The sequence below is a fragment of the Hyperolius riggenbachi genome, chromosome 9 (genome assembly GCF_040937935.1).
Source record: "Hyperolius riggenbachi isolate aHypRig1 chromosome 9, aHypRig1.pri, whole genome shotgun sequence".
In the NCBI taxonomy this organism is placed as follows: Eukaryota; Metazoa; Chordata; class Amphibia; order Anura; family Hyperoliidae; genus Hyperolius; species Hyperolius riggenbachi.
In genome coordinates, this window is record NC_090654.1 from 286,568,240 (window position 1) to 286,589,989 (window position 21,750).

The 21,750-nt window shown below is 45.1% G+C and overlaps 1 protein-coding gene across 2 annotated transcripts in view; it reads right to left on the reverse strand.

Annotated features, from left to right (window-relative positions):
- The window catches only part of LOC137532175 (alpha-1-antiproteinase-like), a 42,986-nt gene extending 21,321 nt beyond the window's left edge, over positions 1 to 21,665 (reverse strand). Inside the window, exon 1 of one of the 2 annotated variants that reach the window (XM_068252400.1) lies at positions 21,638 to 21,665. The gene's annotated coding sequence lies outside the window, so the exon portion shown is untranslated. Of the gene's footprint in view, positions 1 to 21,246; positions 21,285 to 21,637 lie in introns of those variants that run through there. The other variant, XM_068252399.1, reaches the window with a different exon arrangement.
- Positions 21,666 to 21,750: the final 85 nt, after the last annotated feature.

Below are 21,750 nucleotides of genomic sequence, written 5' to 3' on the forward strand. Positions count from 1 at the left end.
TCAACTTGGTGACCACTGGCAAGCAGGGAGTACGTGGCTGTGCAGCAGACCTAGTGACACCTCCACGGACTGCAGACAGGCCTACTGTCACCTCCTCTCCTCCTGCTACACCCTTTTTGCTGTCCTCCTCCTCCTCGGCTGAGTGGCAGTTCAACTTTACTGGTGCTGCGATCTCCTCTCCAGCTCCCCAGGGACTATGCTGCATGCCAGGTACGATGGTGTCACGCCATCCTGGACATGTTTTGCCTCAAAGCGGAGAGTCACATTGGAGCAGCTCTCCTGGCTGCACTTAACAAACAGGTGGATCAGTGGCTGACCCCGCACCAACTGGAGATCGGCAACGTGGTGTGTGACAACGGCAGCAATCTCATTTCGGCTTTGAATTTGGGAAAGTTGACACATGTACACTGCATAGCACATGTGCTGAATCTCATAATTCAGAGATTTGTGTCTAAGTACCCAGGCTTACAGGATGTCCTAAAGCAGTCCAGGAAGGTGTGTGGGCATTTCAGGCGGTCTTACACGGCCATGGCACGCTTGGCCGATATTCAGCGGTGAAAGAACTTGCCGGTGAGATGCTTGATTTGCGATAGCCCGACTCACTGGAATTCAACCCTCCTGATGTTCAACCGCCTGCTACAACAGGAGAAAGCCGTCGAACAGTATCTCTACAACTACTGTCAAAGGACACAGTCTGGGGATGTTCTGGCCGAAGTACTGGACACTCATGCGAAATGCCTGTAGACTCATGCGGCCGTTTGAGGAGGTGACAAACCTGGTGAGTCGCAGTGAAGGCGCCATCAGCGACTTGATCCCATATGCTTTCTTCCTGGAGCGTGCCGTGCGTAGAGTGGTGGATCAAGCTGTGGAGGAGCGTGAACAGGAACAGAAGGAAGAGTTGTGGGATCAATTCTCATAAGAAGAAGATGTTTTCTCAACATCTGCGGCAGCACAGAGGGGGGAGGAGGAGGAAGAGTCATGTGGGGAAGAGGAGGAAGAGTCGTGTGGGGAAGAGAAGTCATATGATGAAGAAGGTGTTGTTTTTGAGGAGGAGGCGGACGAACAACCGCAGCAGGTGTCGCAGCGGGCTTGTGCTGCTCAACTTTCCCGTGGCATTGTTCGTGGCTGGGGGGAGGAGGAGAACTTAGCTGATATTACTGACAGCAAGAGGAGATGGATAGTATGTCTGCATCCAACTTTGTGCAGATTACGTCTTTCATGCTGTCCAGCCTGTTGAGGGACCCCTGTATAAAAAATCTCAAGGGGTGCAGTGCGATCCATGGTTTTTTTCCCAGACCATAAGAATCGTGTTATAGCTTGTTCCAAGTCTTTAACGTCAGAGTGCTTTAAGGGTAAAGGGATTGTCTGGAGAGGATACAGCAGTAGTGTTGGGCAAACAGTGTTCGCCACTGTTCGGGTTCTGCAGAACATCACCCTGTTCAGGTGATGTTCGAGTTCGGCCACATGGCCGAACTAAGAGCGCATGGCCGAACGTTCCCCGAACGTTCGGCTAGCGCTGTGATTGGCCGAACGGGTCACGTGGTTCGGACCCGAACGCGCTCTGATTGGCCGAACTGTCACGTGGTTCGGGTAAATAAATACCCGAACCACGTCATATCTCCGCCATTTGTCTGTGGGTTTAGCTTTGGGTAGGCAGGCAGGGTAGTTTGCGCTCCAGCCACGCTAGCCAGGGTCCCCCCAGTCATTGTGTCGCTGCTGGGAATAGTAGTACACCGCTCGCTCAGTCACACTATATAGCATTCGGTTTACTGCCACTCTGTGTACCTCGCTCAGCCACACTATATAGCATTCTGTTTACTGTTCTGTGTCTGCTGGGAATAGTAGTACACCGCTCGCTCAGCCACACTATATAGCATTCTGTTTACTGCCACTCTGTGTACCTCGCTCAGCCACACTATATAGCATTCTGTTTACTGCCACTCTGTGTCTGCTGGGAATAGTAGTACACCGCTCGCTCAGCCACACTATATAGCATTCTGTTGACTGCCACTCTGTGTACCTCGCTCAGCCACACTATATAGCATTCTGTTTACTGCCACTCTATGTCTGCTGGGAATAGTAGTACACCGCTCACCCGCCACTGTATAGCATTGTGCTCTGTGTCGCTGCTGGGAATAGTGGTACACCGCTCAGCCACACTATATAGCATTCTGTTTACTGTTCTTTGTCTGCTGGGAATAGTAGCACACCGCTCGCTCAGCCACACTATATAGCATTCTGTTTACTGCCACTCTGTGTACCTCGCTCAGCCACACTATATAGCATTCTGTTTACTGCCACTCTGTGTCTGCTGGGAATAGTAGTACACCGCTCGCTCAGCCACACTATATAGCATTGTGTTTACTGCCACTCTGTGTACCTCGCTCAGCCACACTATATAGCATTGTGTTTACTGCCACTCTGTGTCTGCTGGGAACAGTAGTACACCGCTCGCTCAGCCACACTATATAGCATTGTGTTTACTGCCACTCTGTGTCTGCTGGGAACAGTAGTACACTGCCGCTCACTCAGTCACCCCATTACTATATAGCATTGCTGGGATCTGTAGTACTCTGCTCACCCACCCATACCATTGTACTGCCAGTCACTGTGTATATTGCTGGGATCTGTAGTACTTCACTCACCGTCAACCACTATATAGCATTGCGTACTCTGCCAGTCAGTGTGTATATTGCTGGGATCAGTAATACTTCACTCAACGTCAACCACTATATGAGCTCACCATGAGTTCCTCAGAGACCTCCGCTGTGAGCAGCACTCCCAACAACAGCAACAGCCAACGCCCCACGCAAGCTATAACATCCACCCCAGCAGCCAGTGGTCAGCAGCAGCCCTCCCCGGAGGAGAACGTTGTGTCCATCGGTCCGGCGCCAGAGCGATTATTGAGGGCTGCCATTGAGGAGATGATGGGGCCTGATGTGGAGGAGGAGGTCGGGCTCAGGCCAGCATCCCAAGTTAATGTTGAGGACGATGAGGGGTCTGTGTCTGGGGATGTTGGGGTGGCAGAGGTGGTGGGTGGGTCAGACTCAGGAGAAGAGTTGTATGATGAGGATGATGATCGGGACCATCTGTATGTCCCTCAGAGTCCGACCCCGGAAAACATGTTGTATCGTGTGTTTAGGTACTAAAATCTGCGTTCCCACTAGTTCCCAGTACTGCCCGGGTCCACGGATGCATATAATTTTTTGGGCAGCACTATCAAACTGTGGTACTATGAGTGAGTTGCCATGGTCCTTCTGTGCTGTCACACTCACCGTCTGTCTGCAGATGGATTGTTCAACACAGCTACGCCATTTGACATGTAGTCCTTGACCATCTTCTCGAGGCGATTGGTGTTGGAGGACGTGGAACTGCCCGATTGCTGTTCTGTGGGCTGCTGCATGGGTGTCAGAAAATGTTCCCACTCCAAGGACACTGCCAATACCATTCCCTTTTGGGCACTAGCAGCAGCTTGTGTTCTTTGCTGCCCTCCTGGGTTTGCTGAAGTCAGTCTGTCGGCGTACAACTGGCTAGAGAAGGAGGAGGATGTCAATCTCCTCTCTAAAGTCTCCATCCTCAAGGGCCTGCTGGAATTGTTCCATTTTTGACCTGTCTGACACTTTCTTCAATCAGTTTTTTAACATTGTGTTTGTATAAACTGGGTATAAACCCAGTAATTGGTGTTGTCCAGAATAATGAATAATAATGAATAATGAATAATGCGCGGGCCGCGTTCAATGCAGTCTAGCATGAATTGAGCCATGTGTGCCAGAGAATCCTGCCAGACTCCTCTGTCTTCATGTTCTTGTGAGCGTTGTGATTGTTGTGATGCACCATATTCGTCACCAGCATCACTTTCTTCCTCTTCTGCTGTCCATTCCCGCTAAATTGTGGAAGTCCAACGTGCACCGCTCTGTCCCTCGGCAGTGGGGGCATCCAATTCCTGCTCCAACTCCAGCTGTTCCTCGTCCTGTTCTTTGTCATAGCTGGGACCAGCGTTTCCTGAGGCAGGTTGCCTGATGTTGGTATCATCACGCTGATAGTTTTCATCTTCAGATTCTCCCACTTGCATCATGCCAGCAGTTTCCATCTTCAACAATGATTTCTTCAGTAAACACAGCAGTGGTATTGTAATGCTGACTGTAGAGTTGTCACTGCTCAGTCATAAGCAACGTGGATTGCTCAAAATTTTGGAGGACTTGGCAGAGATCCAACATGGTGGCCCAATCAGATCCACAGAAGCTTGGTAGCTAGCTGCTGGAATGCGCCTCGGCACTGCGCAAAAGCGTGCTAGCATGTGCAGCGTAGAATTCCAGCGCGTAGGGAGGGACATCACCCAGCGAGCGATGGTGCGCTAGATTGAAGCGCTCCTGCATCTCTTGGTGAGTCCTTCAGAAGCGGTACTGGACTTTTAAAAATGTTTTTTTTTTTCCTTCAACAGAAGATCTGCCACGTTGGAGTGAGGAGGACGCCGCCGACCCCGACACCAAGCTGAACCCCGGCGAACTCCAAGCAGAGGATCTTCAGGAACCCTCAAGGCTTTGAGCAAGCTGAGGAGGATCAGCAGTCCCGACGAGACCTCTCCTCATATGTGACTGTGTGCAGTGGAGTAGAGCTCCCCAGAACAACCTCTCACTTGTCACTTTGTCACTGGTCACTTTGTCACTTGCCACTTTGTCACTTTGTCACTTGTCACTTTGTCATTTTGTCAGTCACTTTGTCACTGGTCACTTTGTCACTTGTCACTTGGTCACTTGTCCAGATGATCTCGGTACACCTCCTGCGATTCAAATTCCTGCACACATTGCTCTGGGATTTGGGTGTGATGAATGATGCATCTAACTGGCCACCGGAGGCAATTAAGGCCTTCAAAACATTGAAAGCAGCTTTCTGTTCCGCCCCCATTTTGCGTCATGTTGAGTTGTTGACGTCATGTTCATCCTCGGCCTCGCCTTGCATTTCAGTGCGAGGTGCATTTTCCACAAAAAAAGGTTGTGAATCCGGGCACAACATTTGTGGCTGTTCCATTGACCTTTCACAGGTAGAAGATTGTGGGGGTGGGAATAGCTCCTCCGAATAGCCCATTGTGTCCTGAAAACTACTCATTGCATTGCTTTTTTTTGTCCTCATGCAAGGCCTGAGTTGCGCCTGAAAGCGTGGCCTTCTCCTCCTGCGCCTCCTCATGTTCCATCACGTCTCCTGCTGCTGGGTTAGCGTTGCCGGTCCCTGTTTGTGGAACCTCTTATCTTTATTACATTTATGACTGCATGGCGGTAAAAAGCATGCTATCCGCACGCTTCTTGTCCTCATGCAAGGCCTGGGTTGTTGTGTCTCAAAAAGCGTGGCCTTCTCCTCCTGCGCCTCCTCCTCCTGTTCCATCACGTGTGCTGCTGCTGGTGCTGGGTTAGCGTTACCGGTCCCTTTTCCTGGAACCTCTTCTCTGTATTACATTTATGACTGCATGGCGACAAAAAGCATGTTACCTGTGCAAAGAAACATGACATTTTCCACATTTAAAAGACAGTTTTTCCTTTGAAACTTTACAATCAATTTTCTCAAAAACTATAAGCTCTTTTTCAAATATATTTTTTTCCTCTTGTACCCACTCCCAAGGTGCACATACCCTGCAAATTTGGGGTATGTAGCATGTAAGGAAGCTTTACAAAGCACGAAAGTTCGGGTCCCCATTGACTTCCATTATGTTCGGAGTTCGGCGGCGCGAACACCCGAACATCGCGGCGATATTCGGTGAACGTTCGCGAACCCGAACATCTAGGTGTTCGCCCAACACTATACAGCAGCTTTCCAAATGTTACTGAGCGATTCAGATCTGTTTTCACCATAAGATTGATGGGTAAGTGTTTCCAATTTAGCAATTACTGTTTCAAATTTTGTAAAAGCGGAGGATAATTCAATGTGTATATAGCTGAAGAGTCTCTGGATATATCAATGCTTAAATATTTTATTTTTGAGGCTATTTTCACTCCTGTCTGCAAAATTTGGGGGAAAATTATGGATCTAGCCTCCTGAGATAAATCCTTACTAAATCATCAAAAGTGCTGCTTAAGATGGCGAGGCCTAGTGCTAGAGATCTATTGCATACGAGAGCCAATGTAGGGATGGCAAAAAGAACCACCCGGCAGGGCAGAAGAAAGGGGAGTAGAAGGAGGCATGTGGTAAGACGATCAAGCACACGGCGCAGAACATCAACCAGGCGACGCAGTGTCAGTGTGGTAAGAACACCAACCAAGTGTGGTAGGAAGAAGACGCACTAGGCGGCATAGAACACCAAACACACGGCGCAGAACATCAACTATGCGGCACAGAGCCAGTGTGAAAAGAAGATGCACTACACGGCGCAGAACATCAATCATGTGGCGCAGAGCCAGACAAAACCTTCAACTCCAGCATTAGGAATGTCCTCCCGAATGGACACGTTTCTGCGTAGGAACTGAAAAAAGTCAAACAAGCAGCATTAAAAAAAACAAAAACATTTTAACTGTAAATGCTGGTCTATAAAATAGGACAACAATTTAAAAACAGTCACATACACAAATTTGGATGCTTGAAAGGTAGCTTCACATTTGTATTATGCTTTATTACTATGGTTTATTACATCCTTTGTTACAGCAAAATTATAAAGTTGTGAAAAAGTTGTAGACAGTAAGTTTGTTTTTTGTTTTTTATTATTATTATTACCATGATCTTATTATGTCATGATTTTTTATAGAGTTAAAGAAACAGCATTCAATTAAAGCGGAATGAATTCCAGCATTTCTTCTTTGCTCTAATAGATTATTTACAGCATATTATATACAACCAGCATTTTTTTTTTACTAGAACAGCAGTCAAAGGGTTACACACAAGAATTAGAAGTTCCCTACCAGCAAAGCTGGACGCATCCGAACTGGAGATAATGTTATCTTGTATTTAACCACTTCCGGATTCCGGGTGGTTTGACTGATCTGTGCTGCGGGGGTTCTTCAGCCCGCAGCACAGATCAGAAATCAGGCAGGGCGATCAGACTTCCCCCCTTTTCTCCCCACTAGGGGGATGTCCTGCTGGGGGGGTCTGCTCGCCGCCACGCTGCTGTGCCCAGAGGGGGGGGCTCCTCAAAGCCCCCCTCCGCAGCGCTAGTCCCCCCTCTGCCTCCTTCCCTCCCTCTCCCGTCCCCTGTGTGCGGCGCAGGACGGAAAGCCGTCCTGCGCCGGATAGGATAGGCTTTAGCCTATCAGATGCCGGCGATCCCCGGCCAATCAGAGGCCGGGGATCGCCGATCTCCTCTACGGCGCTGCTGCGCAGCAGCGCCGTATATATGTAAACACCGGGGAAGATCTTCCCCGCGTGTTTACATTTACCCTGCGAGCCGCGATCGGCGGCTCGCAGGGTGTTCACGGAGACACCCTCCGTGAACTGACATGGAACGGCTGCTCATACGAGCGGCCGTTTCCATGGAAACCACTTCAGGATTCAGGGGCGTAGTTAAGCGTACGCAGAATCCTGAAGTGGTTAATTGTATCAAGTGAGGAATGTAAACAAACACTTCTCTGACACTGCAGACTCTCCTGAAAACAGTCAGACAATCAGAAAGCATTTCTGCTTACGTTAGAAGATGAATAAAGCAGTTATTAATAAAATGCAAAGTCAGCTCTCAGAGGAACATATCATTTCTAAATGAATAATAATACTTATGCACAAAAGCAAACATGATAACTGTATGGCATATACAAAGTAAGAAAACATGTTTTTATTGAATATTATGTCGGAGTTTTATAGCGCTTTAAGACAAAATTTAACAGTAGACATTTTACAAAATGTGATATTACCTTTAAAGAGACACTGTAACATCAAAAAGATCCCCTGGAGGGTACTCACCTCGGGTGGGGGAAGCCTCGGGATCCTAATGAGGCTTCCCACGCCGTCCTCTGTCCCACGGGGGTCTCCCTGCAGCCCTCCGAACAGCCGGCGACAGACCCGACTGTCAATTCAATATTTACCTTTGCAGGCTCCAGCGGGGGCGCTGTGGCTGCTTTCGGCTCCGAACTAGACGGAAATACCCGATCTACGTCGGGTCCGCTCTACTGCGCAGGCGCCAGAGACTTGCACCTGCGCAGTAGAGCAGACCCGACGGCGATCGGGTATTTCCGCCTACTTTGGAGCCGACAGCCACCAGAGCGCCTGCGCAGGAGGCGGGAAGGTAAATATTTACGTCGCCGCTGTACGGAGGGCTGCAGCGAGACCCCCGAGGGACGGAGGACGGCGTGGGAAGCCTCATTAAGATCCCGAGGCTTCCCCCACCCGAGGTGAGTACCCCCCAGGGGACATTTTGATGTTCCAGATTCTCTTTAAAATTGTTGATAGAATGTAGAAAGCATATACTTTTTTTCTGTTTATTACATAAAAAAAAAAAAACATGATGTATGGACTACATAATAGATCCTATGAGTTGAACCGTGCACCGACTTAACTATTTAGATTGTAAGCTCGCAAGGGCAGGGCTCTCACCTTTTCGTGTCATGGAATGTTATTAATTTAATTGCTTGCACTCTGTTATACATTTTAGTCATCATGTTAAATTTGCTATTATAATCACCTGTTCTGTATTTTGTACCAGTGTCCATATTTGATGTATATCATTGTCTGTGTCATCATGTATCTCTTGTTTGTTTTCTTACATTGTACAGCGCCACGGAATATGTTGGCGCTTTATAAATAATAATAATACCTATTGTACAACAAGGCAGCGTACACTGTCCTTGCAAAATAAACGGATTAGTAATAGGCCAGAGTTGTTTTTTTTTTGTTTATCAACTGAAATAAAGAAGATCACATTCAATGACAAATAGGGTTGTGTCTATTGGTTAACCTGCCCATACATGGCCTCAATGTGGAGCGTAAAAGAACAAACAATTTTGACGGTTATTATTTATGGTTTCTTATTTTTTTATTTATTAACCATTTCAGCCGCTTGGATGCGATTATCATGTCCAGGCGGCTGCTCTGCTGCAGTAGAGCGCTCCCGCGCGCGATCGCGTCCGTGTCACCGTGATGTTCCCTGGTAGCCAAGAGATCTAGGTCTCCAGTAGAAAAACCGACGGTCTCTTATAAGAGACCGCAGTTTTTCTAAAAAAAATGTCCCCGTCCTCCCTGTGCTTCCGGGAAGAGAGAAGCGCAAGGAAAAAAAAACTAAAACTCAAGGTGGTCATCTTGTGGCCAAATAGTAAAACTACATCTACATACATTTTTTCAAGCAATTTACACACATTATGACATTAAAAATTAACTGTTTATTTCCCAACACCAAAAAATTACCCAAATAATTTTTTTATTGGAAAAACAAATTACAATTAAAAAAACAAAAACAAAACATAAATAGTTACCTAAGGGTCTGAACTTTTTAAATATGCATGTGAAGGGGGTATACTACAAATATGTTTTAAATTATAAGCTTGTAAATGGTGATGGACGCAAAACTGAAAAAATGCACCTTTATTTCCAAATAAAATATTGGCGCCATACATTGTGATAGGGACAAAATTTAGAGACAAACGGGCAAACAAAATACATAGGTTTTAATTATGGTAGCATGTATTATTTTAAAGCTATAATGGCCGAAAACTGAGAAATTATGATTTTTTTTCTATTTTTTTCTTAATATTCCTGTTAAAATGCATTTATAAAAAAATAATTCTCAGCAAAATGTTTCACCCCAAAAAAAAGTTTAATTAGTGGCGGAAAAAACAAGACATAGATCAATAAATTGTGATAAGTAGTGATAAAGTTATTAGCGAATGAATGGGAGGTGAAAATTGCTCTGGTGCATGAGGTGAATAATCCCGGCGGGCTGAAATGGTTAAACAAATTTCTGATTAACTGGACAATTCGATTTATACCATGAATTCACAAATGAGATATATTCTATAAAACTTTTATTTAGTTTAATTAATATAATTTTTTTATTTACCTATTCCTCCAGATTGTTCTGGAATTGCTGTGGATAAAGTGCCAAATCCCGCTTATATACATATATGCCACTTCAATCCAATGAAAATGGGTGTGAGAGAACTTGTCAATAATTTTATGCCAATAATGTTTCTACTTATATTCTTTACCTGCCGAAAGTCCCCCCCCCATCTCCTTTTATTTTTTCGGTTTGTTTTATTTATTTAACCAATAGTGGTTAAATAAAAATATGTTTCTCAAATGTAGAAAGCTATCTGCAGTTAATACAAGAGAACATCTTAGGGTTCGCGCCCTTTAACCACTTTCCCACCACGGTAGTGTGTATCTACGCCCCTTTTAACATCCTTTCCCCACCAGGGGCGTAGATACACGCACCACTGCCGCTGACCGCACTCCCACGCTCCTGTACGCTGCCGCCCGAAAAACATTCACGTTTGTTGATCTAAGCCCCCCAGCAATGATCTGCTGCTTCTATCAGAAGCAGCGCGATCATTGTGAAAAAAAAAAAGTTTCCCAGCTTCCCAGTTTCCCAGCCTCATTGCACTTCCTGTAAGCGCACTTCCTACACTTACAGGACACATGCACAAAAAATTACTGTGGCCATCTTGTGGCCAAATAGTAAAACTACATCCAAAAACATTTTTCATATATAAATATAGTTTTATATTATAAATTAACTCATTATCTCCCACACTCCCCAATTTTGTTATTTTTGTAATAAAAAGAAAAAAGTTACAATAAAAAAAAAAAGTTACCTTAGAGGTTGAACTCTAATATTTATGTCAAGAGGGTATAACACTGTTACTTTATAAATTATGGGCTTGTAATTAGGCATGGACGCAAAACTGAAAAAAACGCACCTTTATTTCCAAATAAAATATTGTCACCAAACATTGTGATAGGGACATAATTTAAACAGTGTAATAACCGGGACAAATGGGCAAATAAATGTCATGGATTTTAATTACAGTAGCATGCATTATTTAAAAACTATGATGGCTGAAAAATAATGATTTTTTTCACATTTTTTCCTATTTTCCCATTAAAACACATTTAAAATAAAATAATTATTGGTATAATGTCCCACCTAAAGAAAGCCTAATTGGTGGCGAAAAAAACAAGATATAGTTCATTTAATTGCGATAAGTAATGATAAAGTTATAGACGAATCAATGGAAGGAGCGCTGAAAGGTAAAAACTGCTCTGGTGCCCCAGGGGTACAACCCCTCAGTTGTGAAGTGGTTAAGGTGACACAAAGTTGCTGCTCCACAAGCCTTCTGGGATGATAGGCAAAGGAATCTGGAGAAAGAAGTGGAAATGGAGCGCTCAATAGTGTATCAAACCTTTTATTCAGCAGAAAATAATTAAAATTGCACTTAAGAAAGTTGCAAACATCATTGCACATTACTGTGCTAGATCAGGGTCTCCTTCTGGCACTTCACTACGCACTACGCGTAATTTCTTATTTTAAGGTGTAGTTACGAAATGCCTCTGTAGTTGAAATCTGATTACGTAGTCGCAGTTCCGCTTGCGGAAAACTATGTGACGTTCCAGCATAGCGTAGTTTGCTTACTACGATCATCCTGGTCTGACAACCCGTAGTTTGTGAAAATCAGATGTGTGTAAGAAGCTTAACCCTCACCTATTTACCAAAGTAGTACATTTAGAACTTTCCCCACCCTTATCTTTGGGTATCCGCAATCTACGTGTGAAAACCGCAATCGTGTGAAAACCGCAATCGTGTGAACTCTTGCAAACATGCGCACGAGCACAGCGACCGTCACCACTACACAAATATTGACGCCAAGAGTACTAACATTTACATCCTCGAGGGATCAACTACTAAAAACAATTATTCACTGACCTGACATCACTAACTGGCCCTAACCCTTATACTACCTGATCAGCGTGTACACGCCGACGTTTGAAAGCACTTTCTTACACAAATTTAGAAATGTGATTTCTGATAAAAATTCAACTCAGTGTAAAGTACATATATTTTGGTGCAAATTTGCCATGTAGTCCCCTCCTGCCACTGTACAGGTTTCAGAACCCTTTAAACAACAACTCTTACATCAGGTTTTGTGGCCAAAAAAAAGTCCCTATAGGATTTAGCATTCATCTCCCCATTGAAGTGTATGGCAGCGTTGGCCGGTTCGTGAACTGATGCGGGATTGTTCGTGGACCACTGCCGAACCAATTTTTGGGAAGTTCAGCCATCACTGGAGTTACATAATACAGACAATGGTATGCACCAAATAGACATTGATACATAAAACAGGAATTGGTCATTAAGGTGACAAATGTAAAATTAAGAGTGAGAGAGCCCTGCCCTTGCAAATTTTGAAGGACATTTTTACACCAACTGCATTCCAATTAGCGGACGGGACACATTTTTTTCACAATGCGAGGTATCCCTCAACATAGGAATCATGTTTGTTTTGACTGCATATTTTTGCTTGATTTTTGCTTGCATAATTTTTGATAGTAAGTTTGTTTGACTGCATATTTTTGATTACATACAGGGAGTGCAGAATTATTAGGCAAGTGGTATTTTTGAGGAATAATTTTATTATTGAACAACAACCATGTTCTCAATGAACACAAAAAAACTCATTAATATCAAAGCTGAATATTTTTGAAAGTAGTTTTTAGTTTATTTTAGTTATAGTTATTTTAGGGGGATATCTGTGTGTGCAGGCAACTATTACTGTGCATAATTATTAGGCAACTTAACAAAAAACAAATATATACCCATTTCAATTATTTATTTTTACCAGTGAAACCAATATAACATCTCAACATTCACAAATATACTGTACATTTCTGACATTCAAAAAAAACAAAAAAATCAGTGACCAATATCAGCCACCTTTCTTTGCAAGGACACTCAAAAGCCTGCCATCCATGGATTCTGTCAGTGTTTTGATCTGTTCACCATCAACATTGCGTGCAGCAGCAACCACAGCCTCCCAGACACTGTTCAGAGAGGTGTACTGTTTTCCCTCCTTGTAAATCTCACATTTTATGATGGACCACAGGTTGTCAATGGGGTTTAGATCAGGTGAACAAGGAGGCCATGTGATTAGTTTTTCTTCTTTTATACCCTTTCTTGCCAGCCACGCTGTGGAGTACTTGGACGCGTGTGATGGAGCATTGTCCTGCATGAAAATTTTCTTGAAGGATGCAGACTTCTTCCTGTACCACTGCTTGAAGGTGTCTTCCAGAAACTGGCAGTAGGACTGGGAGTTGAGCTTGACTCCATCCTCAACCCGAAAAGGCCCCACAAGCTCATCTTTGATGATACTAGCCCAAACCAGTGCTCCACCTCCACCTTGCTGGCGTCTGAGTCGGACTGGAGCTCTTTGCCCTTTACCAATCCAGCCACGACCCATCCATCTGGCCCATCAAGACTCACTCTCATTTCATCAGTCCATAAATCCTTAGAAAACTCAGTCTTGAGATATTTCTTGGCCCAGTCTTGACGTTTCAGCTTGTGTGTCTTGTTCAGTGGTGGTCGTCTTTCAGCCTTTCTTACCTTGGCCATGTCTCTGAGTATTGCACACCTTGTGCTTTTGGGCACTCCAGTGATGTTGCAGCTCTGAAATATGGCCAAACTGGTAGCAAGTGGCATCTTGGCAGCTGCACGCTTGACTTTTCTCAGTTCATGGGCAGTTATTTTGCACATTGGTTTTTCCATATGCTTCTTGCGACCCTGTTGACTATTTTGAATGAAACGCTTGATTGTTCGATGATCACGCTTTAGAAGCTTTGCAATTTTAAGAGTGCTGCATCCCTCTGCAAGATATCTCACTATTTTTGACTTTTCTGAGCCTGTCAAGTCCTTCTTTTGATCCATTTTGCCAAAGGAAAGGAAGTTGCATAATAATTATGCACACCTGATTTGGGTGTTGATGTCATTAGACCACACCCCTTCTCATTACAGAGATGCACATCACCTAATATGCTTAATTGGTAGTAGGCTTCCGAGCCTATACAGCTTGGAGTAAGACAACTTGCATAAAGAGGATGATGTGGTCAAAATACTCATTTGCCTAATAATTCTGCACTCCCTGTATATCTGGACCTATAGAGAGTCTATTGTTGCTAGAGAGTTTATGTGGTACAACATATATTCTGCGTTTTTTATAATATGCTCCTTTGTATATTTTTATTCTAGTTGTTCCTTATTTTTGGAGTAAGAATTAAATGTCATTTGCATATTACACATTATTGTCTTTTGTGGGGAAGCAAGTCAACCATTAAAGGGAACCAGAGACGCCAGGAAAAATATTTTATACATACCTGGGGCTTCCTCCAGCCCCATACGCACGGATTGCTCCCACGCCGCTGTCCTCCGCTTCCTGTATCAGCCAGTTCCGGGTTCCGTAGTTTCCGTCAGTCGGCGTCAGCACGCGGCCAATTGTCCACATCACCGGTGCTCCCAGCATACCATTACGCGTGCGGCTGCATACTGCACAGCCGCACGCGTAAGGGTATGCTGGGAGCCCCTGTGATGCGGACAATTGGCCGCATCGGCCGGAAGTGACGGGACCCGGTACCGGCGGATCCAGGTAGCGGAGGACAGCAGCGTGGGAGCGATCCAGGCTTATGGGGCTGGAAGAAGTCCCAGGTTTGTATGAAATCTTTATTTCATTTTCTAAGTCCGGCGTCTCTGGTTCCCTTTAACTCCCCCAATTTTAAACAGTTTTTTATTTTATACTTCATTGGCGCCTTTGTTCCTCAAAGTGATAGGAATCATGGCAAGTATGTCACATCAGAGCGTTTCAACCTGAATCAAAGGGCAGACGGTGCCTCTGCTGCATTTGTCTTGCATTCAGTATTTATACGTATTTGTAGAAAATAATGCAAATGCCCCCCAAAAATTGCATTTGAATGCAATTACTACTAAAGGCTCTTTATATTTGCCTTCAAAGACCGGACAAAAACTAACAACATTTTAGGAGCAATTTTTGATTACCCAGTCTTATGTTTCTGGTTTGTATTTTCTTTTGCTAAAAATACAGGAGTTTTTTTTTTATGCATTCTAAGCACAGATTTCCATTACATGTTTGGCCAAATGTTGCCAAACAGATTCTACTGTTCAATGCGCAATCTGAGCCTTTGTAGGCAGGAGAGAACGAAAAAAGGTGTTTTCAAAATGTAGATGAGATTTATGTTACGTTACGTTTTTACGGAGAATCGTTCCAATAGATGCCTTCGATAGATAAAATTCCGACAAGTCCGATTTTCTGCTCTTTTCTTTTCCGCTCGATTTCTCATAGAAGCGAATGGAAAAAAAGATAAGAAAAACGAGCGGAAGATAAGAGAATTGAGCAGAGAATTGAATGGCTAATAGATCGTGCAGAGGATCGAATGCAAAAAACGTAACGTGTATTCCCAGCATTGGATTAATACTTTGCCCATTTGTCAAGAGCCAACATATGACGTACAAAGTGCACATTTATCTGCCACCTAGGTGAGTTTTATTTAAGATTTAAATGGAACCAGAGAGGAAGGATAGGGAAAAAATAGCAAAAGGTTTTACACATACCTGGGGCTTCCTCCAGCCCCATAAGCAGGGATCACTCCCACGCCGCAATCCTCCGCTTCCTGGATCGCCGGAACCGGGCCCCGTCACTTCCGGCGGACGCGGCCAATTTTCCGCATCACAGGGGCTCCCTCCATATATGGCAATGACGGGACCCAGTACCGGCGGATCCAGGCAACGGAGGACGGCGGCGTGGGAGCGATCCAGGCTTATGGGGCTGGAGGAAGCCCCAGGTATGTGTAAAACCGTTTCCCCAACGTCTCTGGTTCCCTTTAAGGGAACAAAAAAAATCTTCTCAGCTTTTAAACAGTAAACACAAATTTTTATATGTAAACTAATACATTTCACCCACATTCCACTCAGCCTCACTATCTACAGGGGTGCCCAAACTTTTTTGGCTTGTGAGCTACTTTAAAGGACTCATGAGGTGACATGTGACATGATGAGATAGACATGGGTAAGTACAGGGCCTGGCACACATAACTAGGCTGTGTTCCTTTTTTTTTCTTTCTCTGCCCGAAAAAGTCAGATATGTAATTGGCAGTTCCTGTCCGGGTCGGACTCTAGCTTAACCCTCACTGATGAGGAATTGCAGCCATAAAACACTTTTGTGACAGTAAATGGCTTCTAAAAGCAGGAAAGAGATAAAAAAGGTCAATAGTTCATATATTTTAGCCCTGGCATACCTGAATGAATGCGTCATTGAGAAAAGGCCATGAAACAGTAAAAGCTTAAAAAGTTGATTCAAATATAAAATAAAACTGCGGGATAATTTTAAAAGTCATTTTTAGAAGGAGGACGACAGATACAATTGTTTATCTCAGTTTCTTTTTTCGCCTCGGATGTCCCTTAAAAAATTAGCAAGTCAAAATGATCTACCTATGTACAATATTAGGAGCACATTTGTATATACATAATGCAAACTGTAGTGGGGTCGGGATCTGCCATGAAGTCCTTCGTGATCTACCTAATGGGCACGCCTGTACTAGGAGCTATGCTGGAAATGGGTCGTTATTTCCGATTTATTTTTGGGGAAAAAATATGCAACTTATCGTCTGTACTTGTAAAAAAATAAATAAAAAAAAAAGTGGAAGGTAAGTGCAACCATAACTAATAAGTGGCCATAACTAATAAGCCTGTGCTCTGTCCTTGTGATGTACTTAATTCCAAGCCCCATGTACATGTATTATTTTTAATTTGTATTTTTTTTTATTTTTTTAAATAAAAAGTTTTCTACTTGTTCAGTACATAAAAAGCAAAATATAACAGATTCCCAGATATAAAACAAAACAATAAAAAAATAAAACATCTGTTGTACAAAGAGGAAGGTATATGCAAACATTTACACAGCAGTGCTGGACCATAACTAATAAGGGCCGGTTCACACTTGCGGTTCTCTGCCAAACGGACCGGATGACCTGACCGGATCCGGATCGGATGCGGATCGGAACCGTACGGTTCTGATCCGGATCCGTTCCGGATCCGTTCAGGTTGCATCAGGTGTTCATCAGGATGCGATCCGGATCCGTTTGGCAAAAGATAGTAGAAATAGAATAAAAATGTTGGGGTCTGGGAGGTCAGCAGAAGGTGGACCTGTGGAATCAGGCCCTCCGCTGTTTAGCACTCACCTCCACCTCCGACATACTGCCAACATCTCCAGCACGTTTAAAGTCACTGCTGCTCCACTCCAAAATGCTTGCCCATGTGTCCCCATCCAAAATCGCCGCTACAATACGCATAGGAAGTGGGGTAGAACATCCGGATTTTTGGCCAATGTGTTGTGCGCTCTCCGGTTCTCATTGGTTTGTATTGGCCGGATGGTGCAGTCCGGCTCCGCTCCGGATACGTCTGCTGGAGGAGCCGGACCAAAAAATAGCGCATGTTGGGTCTTACGCCGGAGTCCGGATCCGTCCGTTCTGCATGCGGTCCGGCTCCGGCACGGCGATTCCGGACGGCGACCGCTAATGTGAACCGGGGCTAAGAAGTGGATCTCTGTCCCTCCGTCCTTGTGATGTACGCAATTCCAAGCCTCATGTAGATGTGATTTTTTTTTTTTTTTTTTTTTTACATAAAATTTTACAGAAAAAAAGTCAGTTTTCTACTAGATCAGTATATAAAGCAAAATAACACGATACCCACATCATTTTTTTTTTTAAGGTTTTCATTTTTACTTCTACATAAAAAAAAAAGTTTTCTACTTGTTCATAGTAGTACATAAAGCAAAATAGAACAGCTACCCACATACAAAACAAAACAAAAAAATAGATGCTATGCCACTAAACAAAGAGGTGGAAGATGCAAACAATGACACGGCAGTGCTGGACCATAACTTTTGTGCCTGAGCTCTGTCCTTGTGATGTACGTAATTTCCAAATACAATAGTAGACAGTGTTGTTTACATTTTGAATAAAGTCTTTCTATTTTGAATTTGAAGCAGGGTCTGTCTACTATTGTATTTCCAGTTTTACTTTTACAGTCCTATGCTCCCACCTAGTGGTTTTTCATAATGACTATACCTGTTGTGTTCCAGGAACTATCTATTTTCTTGTACGTAATTTCCAATCTTTTTTTTTACAGAAAAGTTTACCCCCTCCCCCCAAGTGTTTCCAGCTGGACTATGCAATCTTACAGTCAGTCCTCTTGTGGATTACAACAGTCTATTTGGACCTATGACACTGTATTGATACCAAATCATTAGCATGATCTTGTTTTGTTGTGAGTTTCCTGTATGTCCTACCTTGTATGGTAACCCATTTATCTCTTGTGCAGCGCTGCGTAATATGTTGGCGCTTTATAAATACAATAAACAATAATGGTCCCTCCTCTGTAACTATAAAAATATGCTGCAGTGCTTTACACAGTACATAATCCTATCACTGACTGTCCCCAGAGGGGCTCACAAACTAGTCCTACCATAGTCATACATTATTATTATTATTCAGTATTTATATAGCGCTGACATCTTCCGCAGCGCTTTACAGAGTATATATAGGCTCGTCACTAACTGTCCCTCAGAGGAGCTCACACTATAATCCTACCATAGTCCTATGTCTATGTATATATATCGTGTCTAGGGCAAATTTGGGGGATGACAATTAACTTATCTGTATGTTTTTGGGGTGTGGGAGGAAACTACAATGCCCGGAGGAAACACTGAATCATATGGCAATTTTTTTTTATTCTTTTTAGGGGAAAGCCTAAAAAACTGATGTGGAGGGCGATGAAGAGTGCCTGGGGGAAACCCACGCAGGCACATCTAGTATATTAATGACTGCCCCCAGTGCATCAATGCGACCCCCTCTGAATGGCAGATAATTATCTCATCCCTGCCTCCTGTATAAAGTATACATGGCTTCCTCCTCTGTACTGTGATATAAATCACTGCCCCTGTACATAATTCTACACATGGCCTATAAGCCTGGAATACAGTCAGAGTAATGAGGGGGGTTATCAGCAGAGATAATCAGTAATATGTCCATATACTGATGGAAATCCTCTGCATGTCCTGCATTCCCTGTCTGTGCTGTGTGTATCTCCCCTCTCTATTACACAATCACATGTATATCTCTGTATTATATCTCCAGCCTGTGCTGCTCTATACACCCCCAGCAGCAGCAGCTTGTCTCCCCAGCACTGTCCCTCTACATACAGGCAGTAACAGCTCCCAGTGTGATCCCCCCTACATGCATGCGTCCTGCCTGGTCTCTATACACCCCCAGCAGCAGCAGCTTGTCTCCCCAGCACTGTCCCTCTACCTACATACAGTAACAGCCCATAGTGTGATTCCCCCCCCCCCCCCCCTGCATGTGCTCTGCCTGGTCTCTATACACCCCCAGCAGCTGGTCTCCCCAGCACTGTCCCTCTACATACATACAGGCAGTAACAGCACCCAGTGTGATCCCCCCTCCCTACATGTGCCCTGCCTGGTCTCTATACACCCCCAGCAGCAGCTTGTCTCCCCAGCACTGTCCCTCTACAGACATACAGGCAGTAACAGCGCCCAGTGTGATCCCCCCTCCCTACATGTGCCCTGCCTGGTCTCTATACACCCCCAGCAGCAGCAGCAGCAGCTTGTCTCCCCAGCACTGTCCCTCTACATACCTACAGGCAGTAACAGCCCATAGTGTGATTTCCCCCCCCTCATGTGCCCTGCCTGGTCTCTATACACCCCCAGCAGCTTGTCTCCCCAGCACTGTCCCTCTACAGACATACAGGCAGTAACAGCCCATAGTGTGATCCCCCCTCCCTACATGTGCCCTGCTTGGTCTCTATACACCCCCAGCAGCAGCAGCTGGTCTCCCCAGCACTGTTCCTCTACATACCTACAGGCAGTAACAGCCCCCAGTGTGATCCCCCCTCCCTACATGTGCCCCGCCTGGTCTCTATACACCCCCAGCAGCAGCAGCTGGTCTCCCCAGCACTGTTCCTCTACATACCTACAGGCAGTAACAGCCCCCAGTGTGATCCCCCCTCCCTACATGTGCCCCGCCTGGTCTCTATACACCCCCAGCAGCAGCAGCTGGTCTCCCCAGCACTGTTCCTCTACATACCTACAGGCAGTAACAGCCCCCAGTGTGATCCCCCCTCCCTACATGTGCCCCGCCTGGTCTCTACACACCCCCAGCAGCAGCTGGTCTCCCCAGCACTGTTCCTCTACAGACATACAGGCAGTAACAGCCCCCAGTGTGATCCCCCCTCCCTACATGTGCCCCGCCTGGTCTCTATACACCCCCAGCAGCAGCTGGTCTCCCCAGCACTGTCCCTCTACAGACATACAGGCAGTAACAGCCCATAGTGTGATCCCCCTCCCCCCCTGCATGTGCCCTGCCTGGTCTCTATACACCCCCAGCAGCAGCAGCTCGTCTCCCCAGCACTGTCCTCTCTACAGGCATGCAGTGTTGTCCGGATCATGAACGATTCGGATCTTTGATCCGAATCTATTTTATGAGTCGATCATCCGAATCATCAAAATGAGTGATTCGGATCGCAAAAGGGGCGGGGCCAGGAGCGACACGCCCCCTCTCAGCGGGCAGCGGGGTCCTGGAAGCAGGGATCGCTCTGTTGGATGGGAGGCAGCCTTGCAGGGAGACAGGTAGATAAGAGAGAGGGGACATGGGTGCCACTGCCAGATATGTGTAGAGCACACATACTGGCTGCAATGTGCTGCTCATTATAGGCTGGCTGTTCCGTAGTGCTGCACAGTGATCACATTGGAAGCTTTTGGCTCAGCACAGCTCAGTAACTTTGCAGGCACTGTGATTGCTGGGCAAAATAATCCTCCTCCACTCGGCACTAAACAGCTGCACTTATCTTCTGGGAATGCTTTCCTTCACTGTGTGACGTTTGCATGGAAAGTACACAGATGAGCATATAGGTGAAATACATGTAAAGCATATGATTGCAGCATGTGGGAATTGTGTGCACAAACATTTCTGCTCTCTGCTCGTCCCTCCTCCCTTCTCTGTCCACTCCCTGCCCTCTGTCCATCTTCTCCCCTTCTCTCTGTGTGTCCACCCCCCTCCCCTTCTCCTGTCCACAGCAGGGAAAGACCTGTCCTGCTAGTCATCTCACCCCGAATGCTTCGGTAGTAAAATGATCCGAGATTCGGATCAAAGATCTGGATCTTTTCAATGATCCGATTCGAATCATCCGGATCATTGAAAAGATCCGAACTTCCCATCTCTAGAACATTCCCCACTCTGAGCTTCCTCTCCAAGCATCCCCTGCCTCACCCTCTGCTCTGTCCACCCTCTCCACCAGCACTAGAGCTCCCTCTGCTGCCTCTCCTGTGCAGCCAGGCCGGCCGCCATCTTGCCGAGGACCGGAAGTGCCATGCATGGCTATGGGAAAAGCCCTGTGACTGCAGACATCTCATAGAACAGCATCCCCCACACGCTGCACAGCCAATCAGCGAGCCCAGATCATGTCAGCTGACCTCAGTCATCACTGCATAGAGGTGTGTGTGTATGTAATATATCTAGATAGATAGATAGATAGATAGATAGATAGATAGATAGATAGATAGATAGATAGATAGATAGATAGATAGAAACAATCACTATGCATTACACTGAAATCATAAAATGGACATGACGTAGCTGCAAATAAAAATTACATACTAACCTCACTGTCAGTTCCTCTCAGAAGCTCACCATTTTCTTCTTACAGTGATCCCATCATTGTCAGAACCGAAATATACCAGTTGCTGTCAGTTATATATCAGCAGCTGTCAGTTA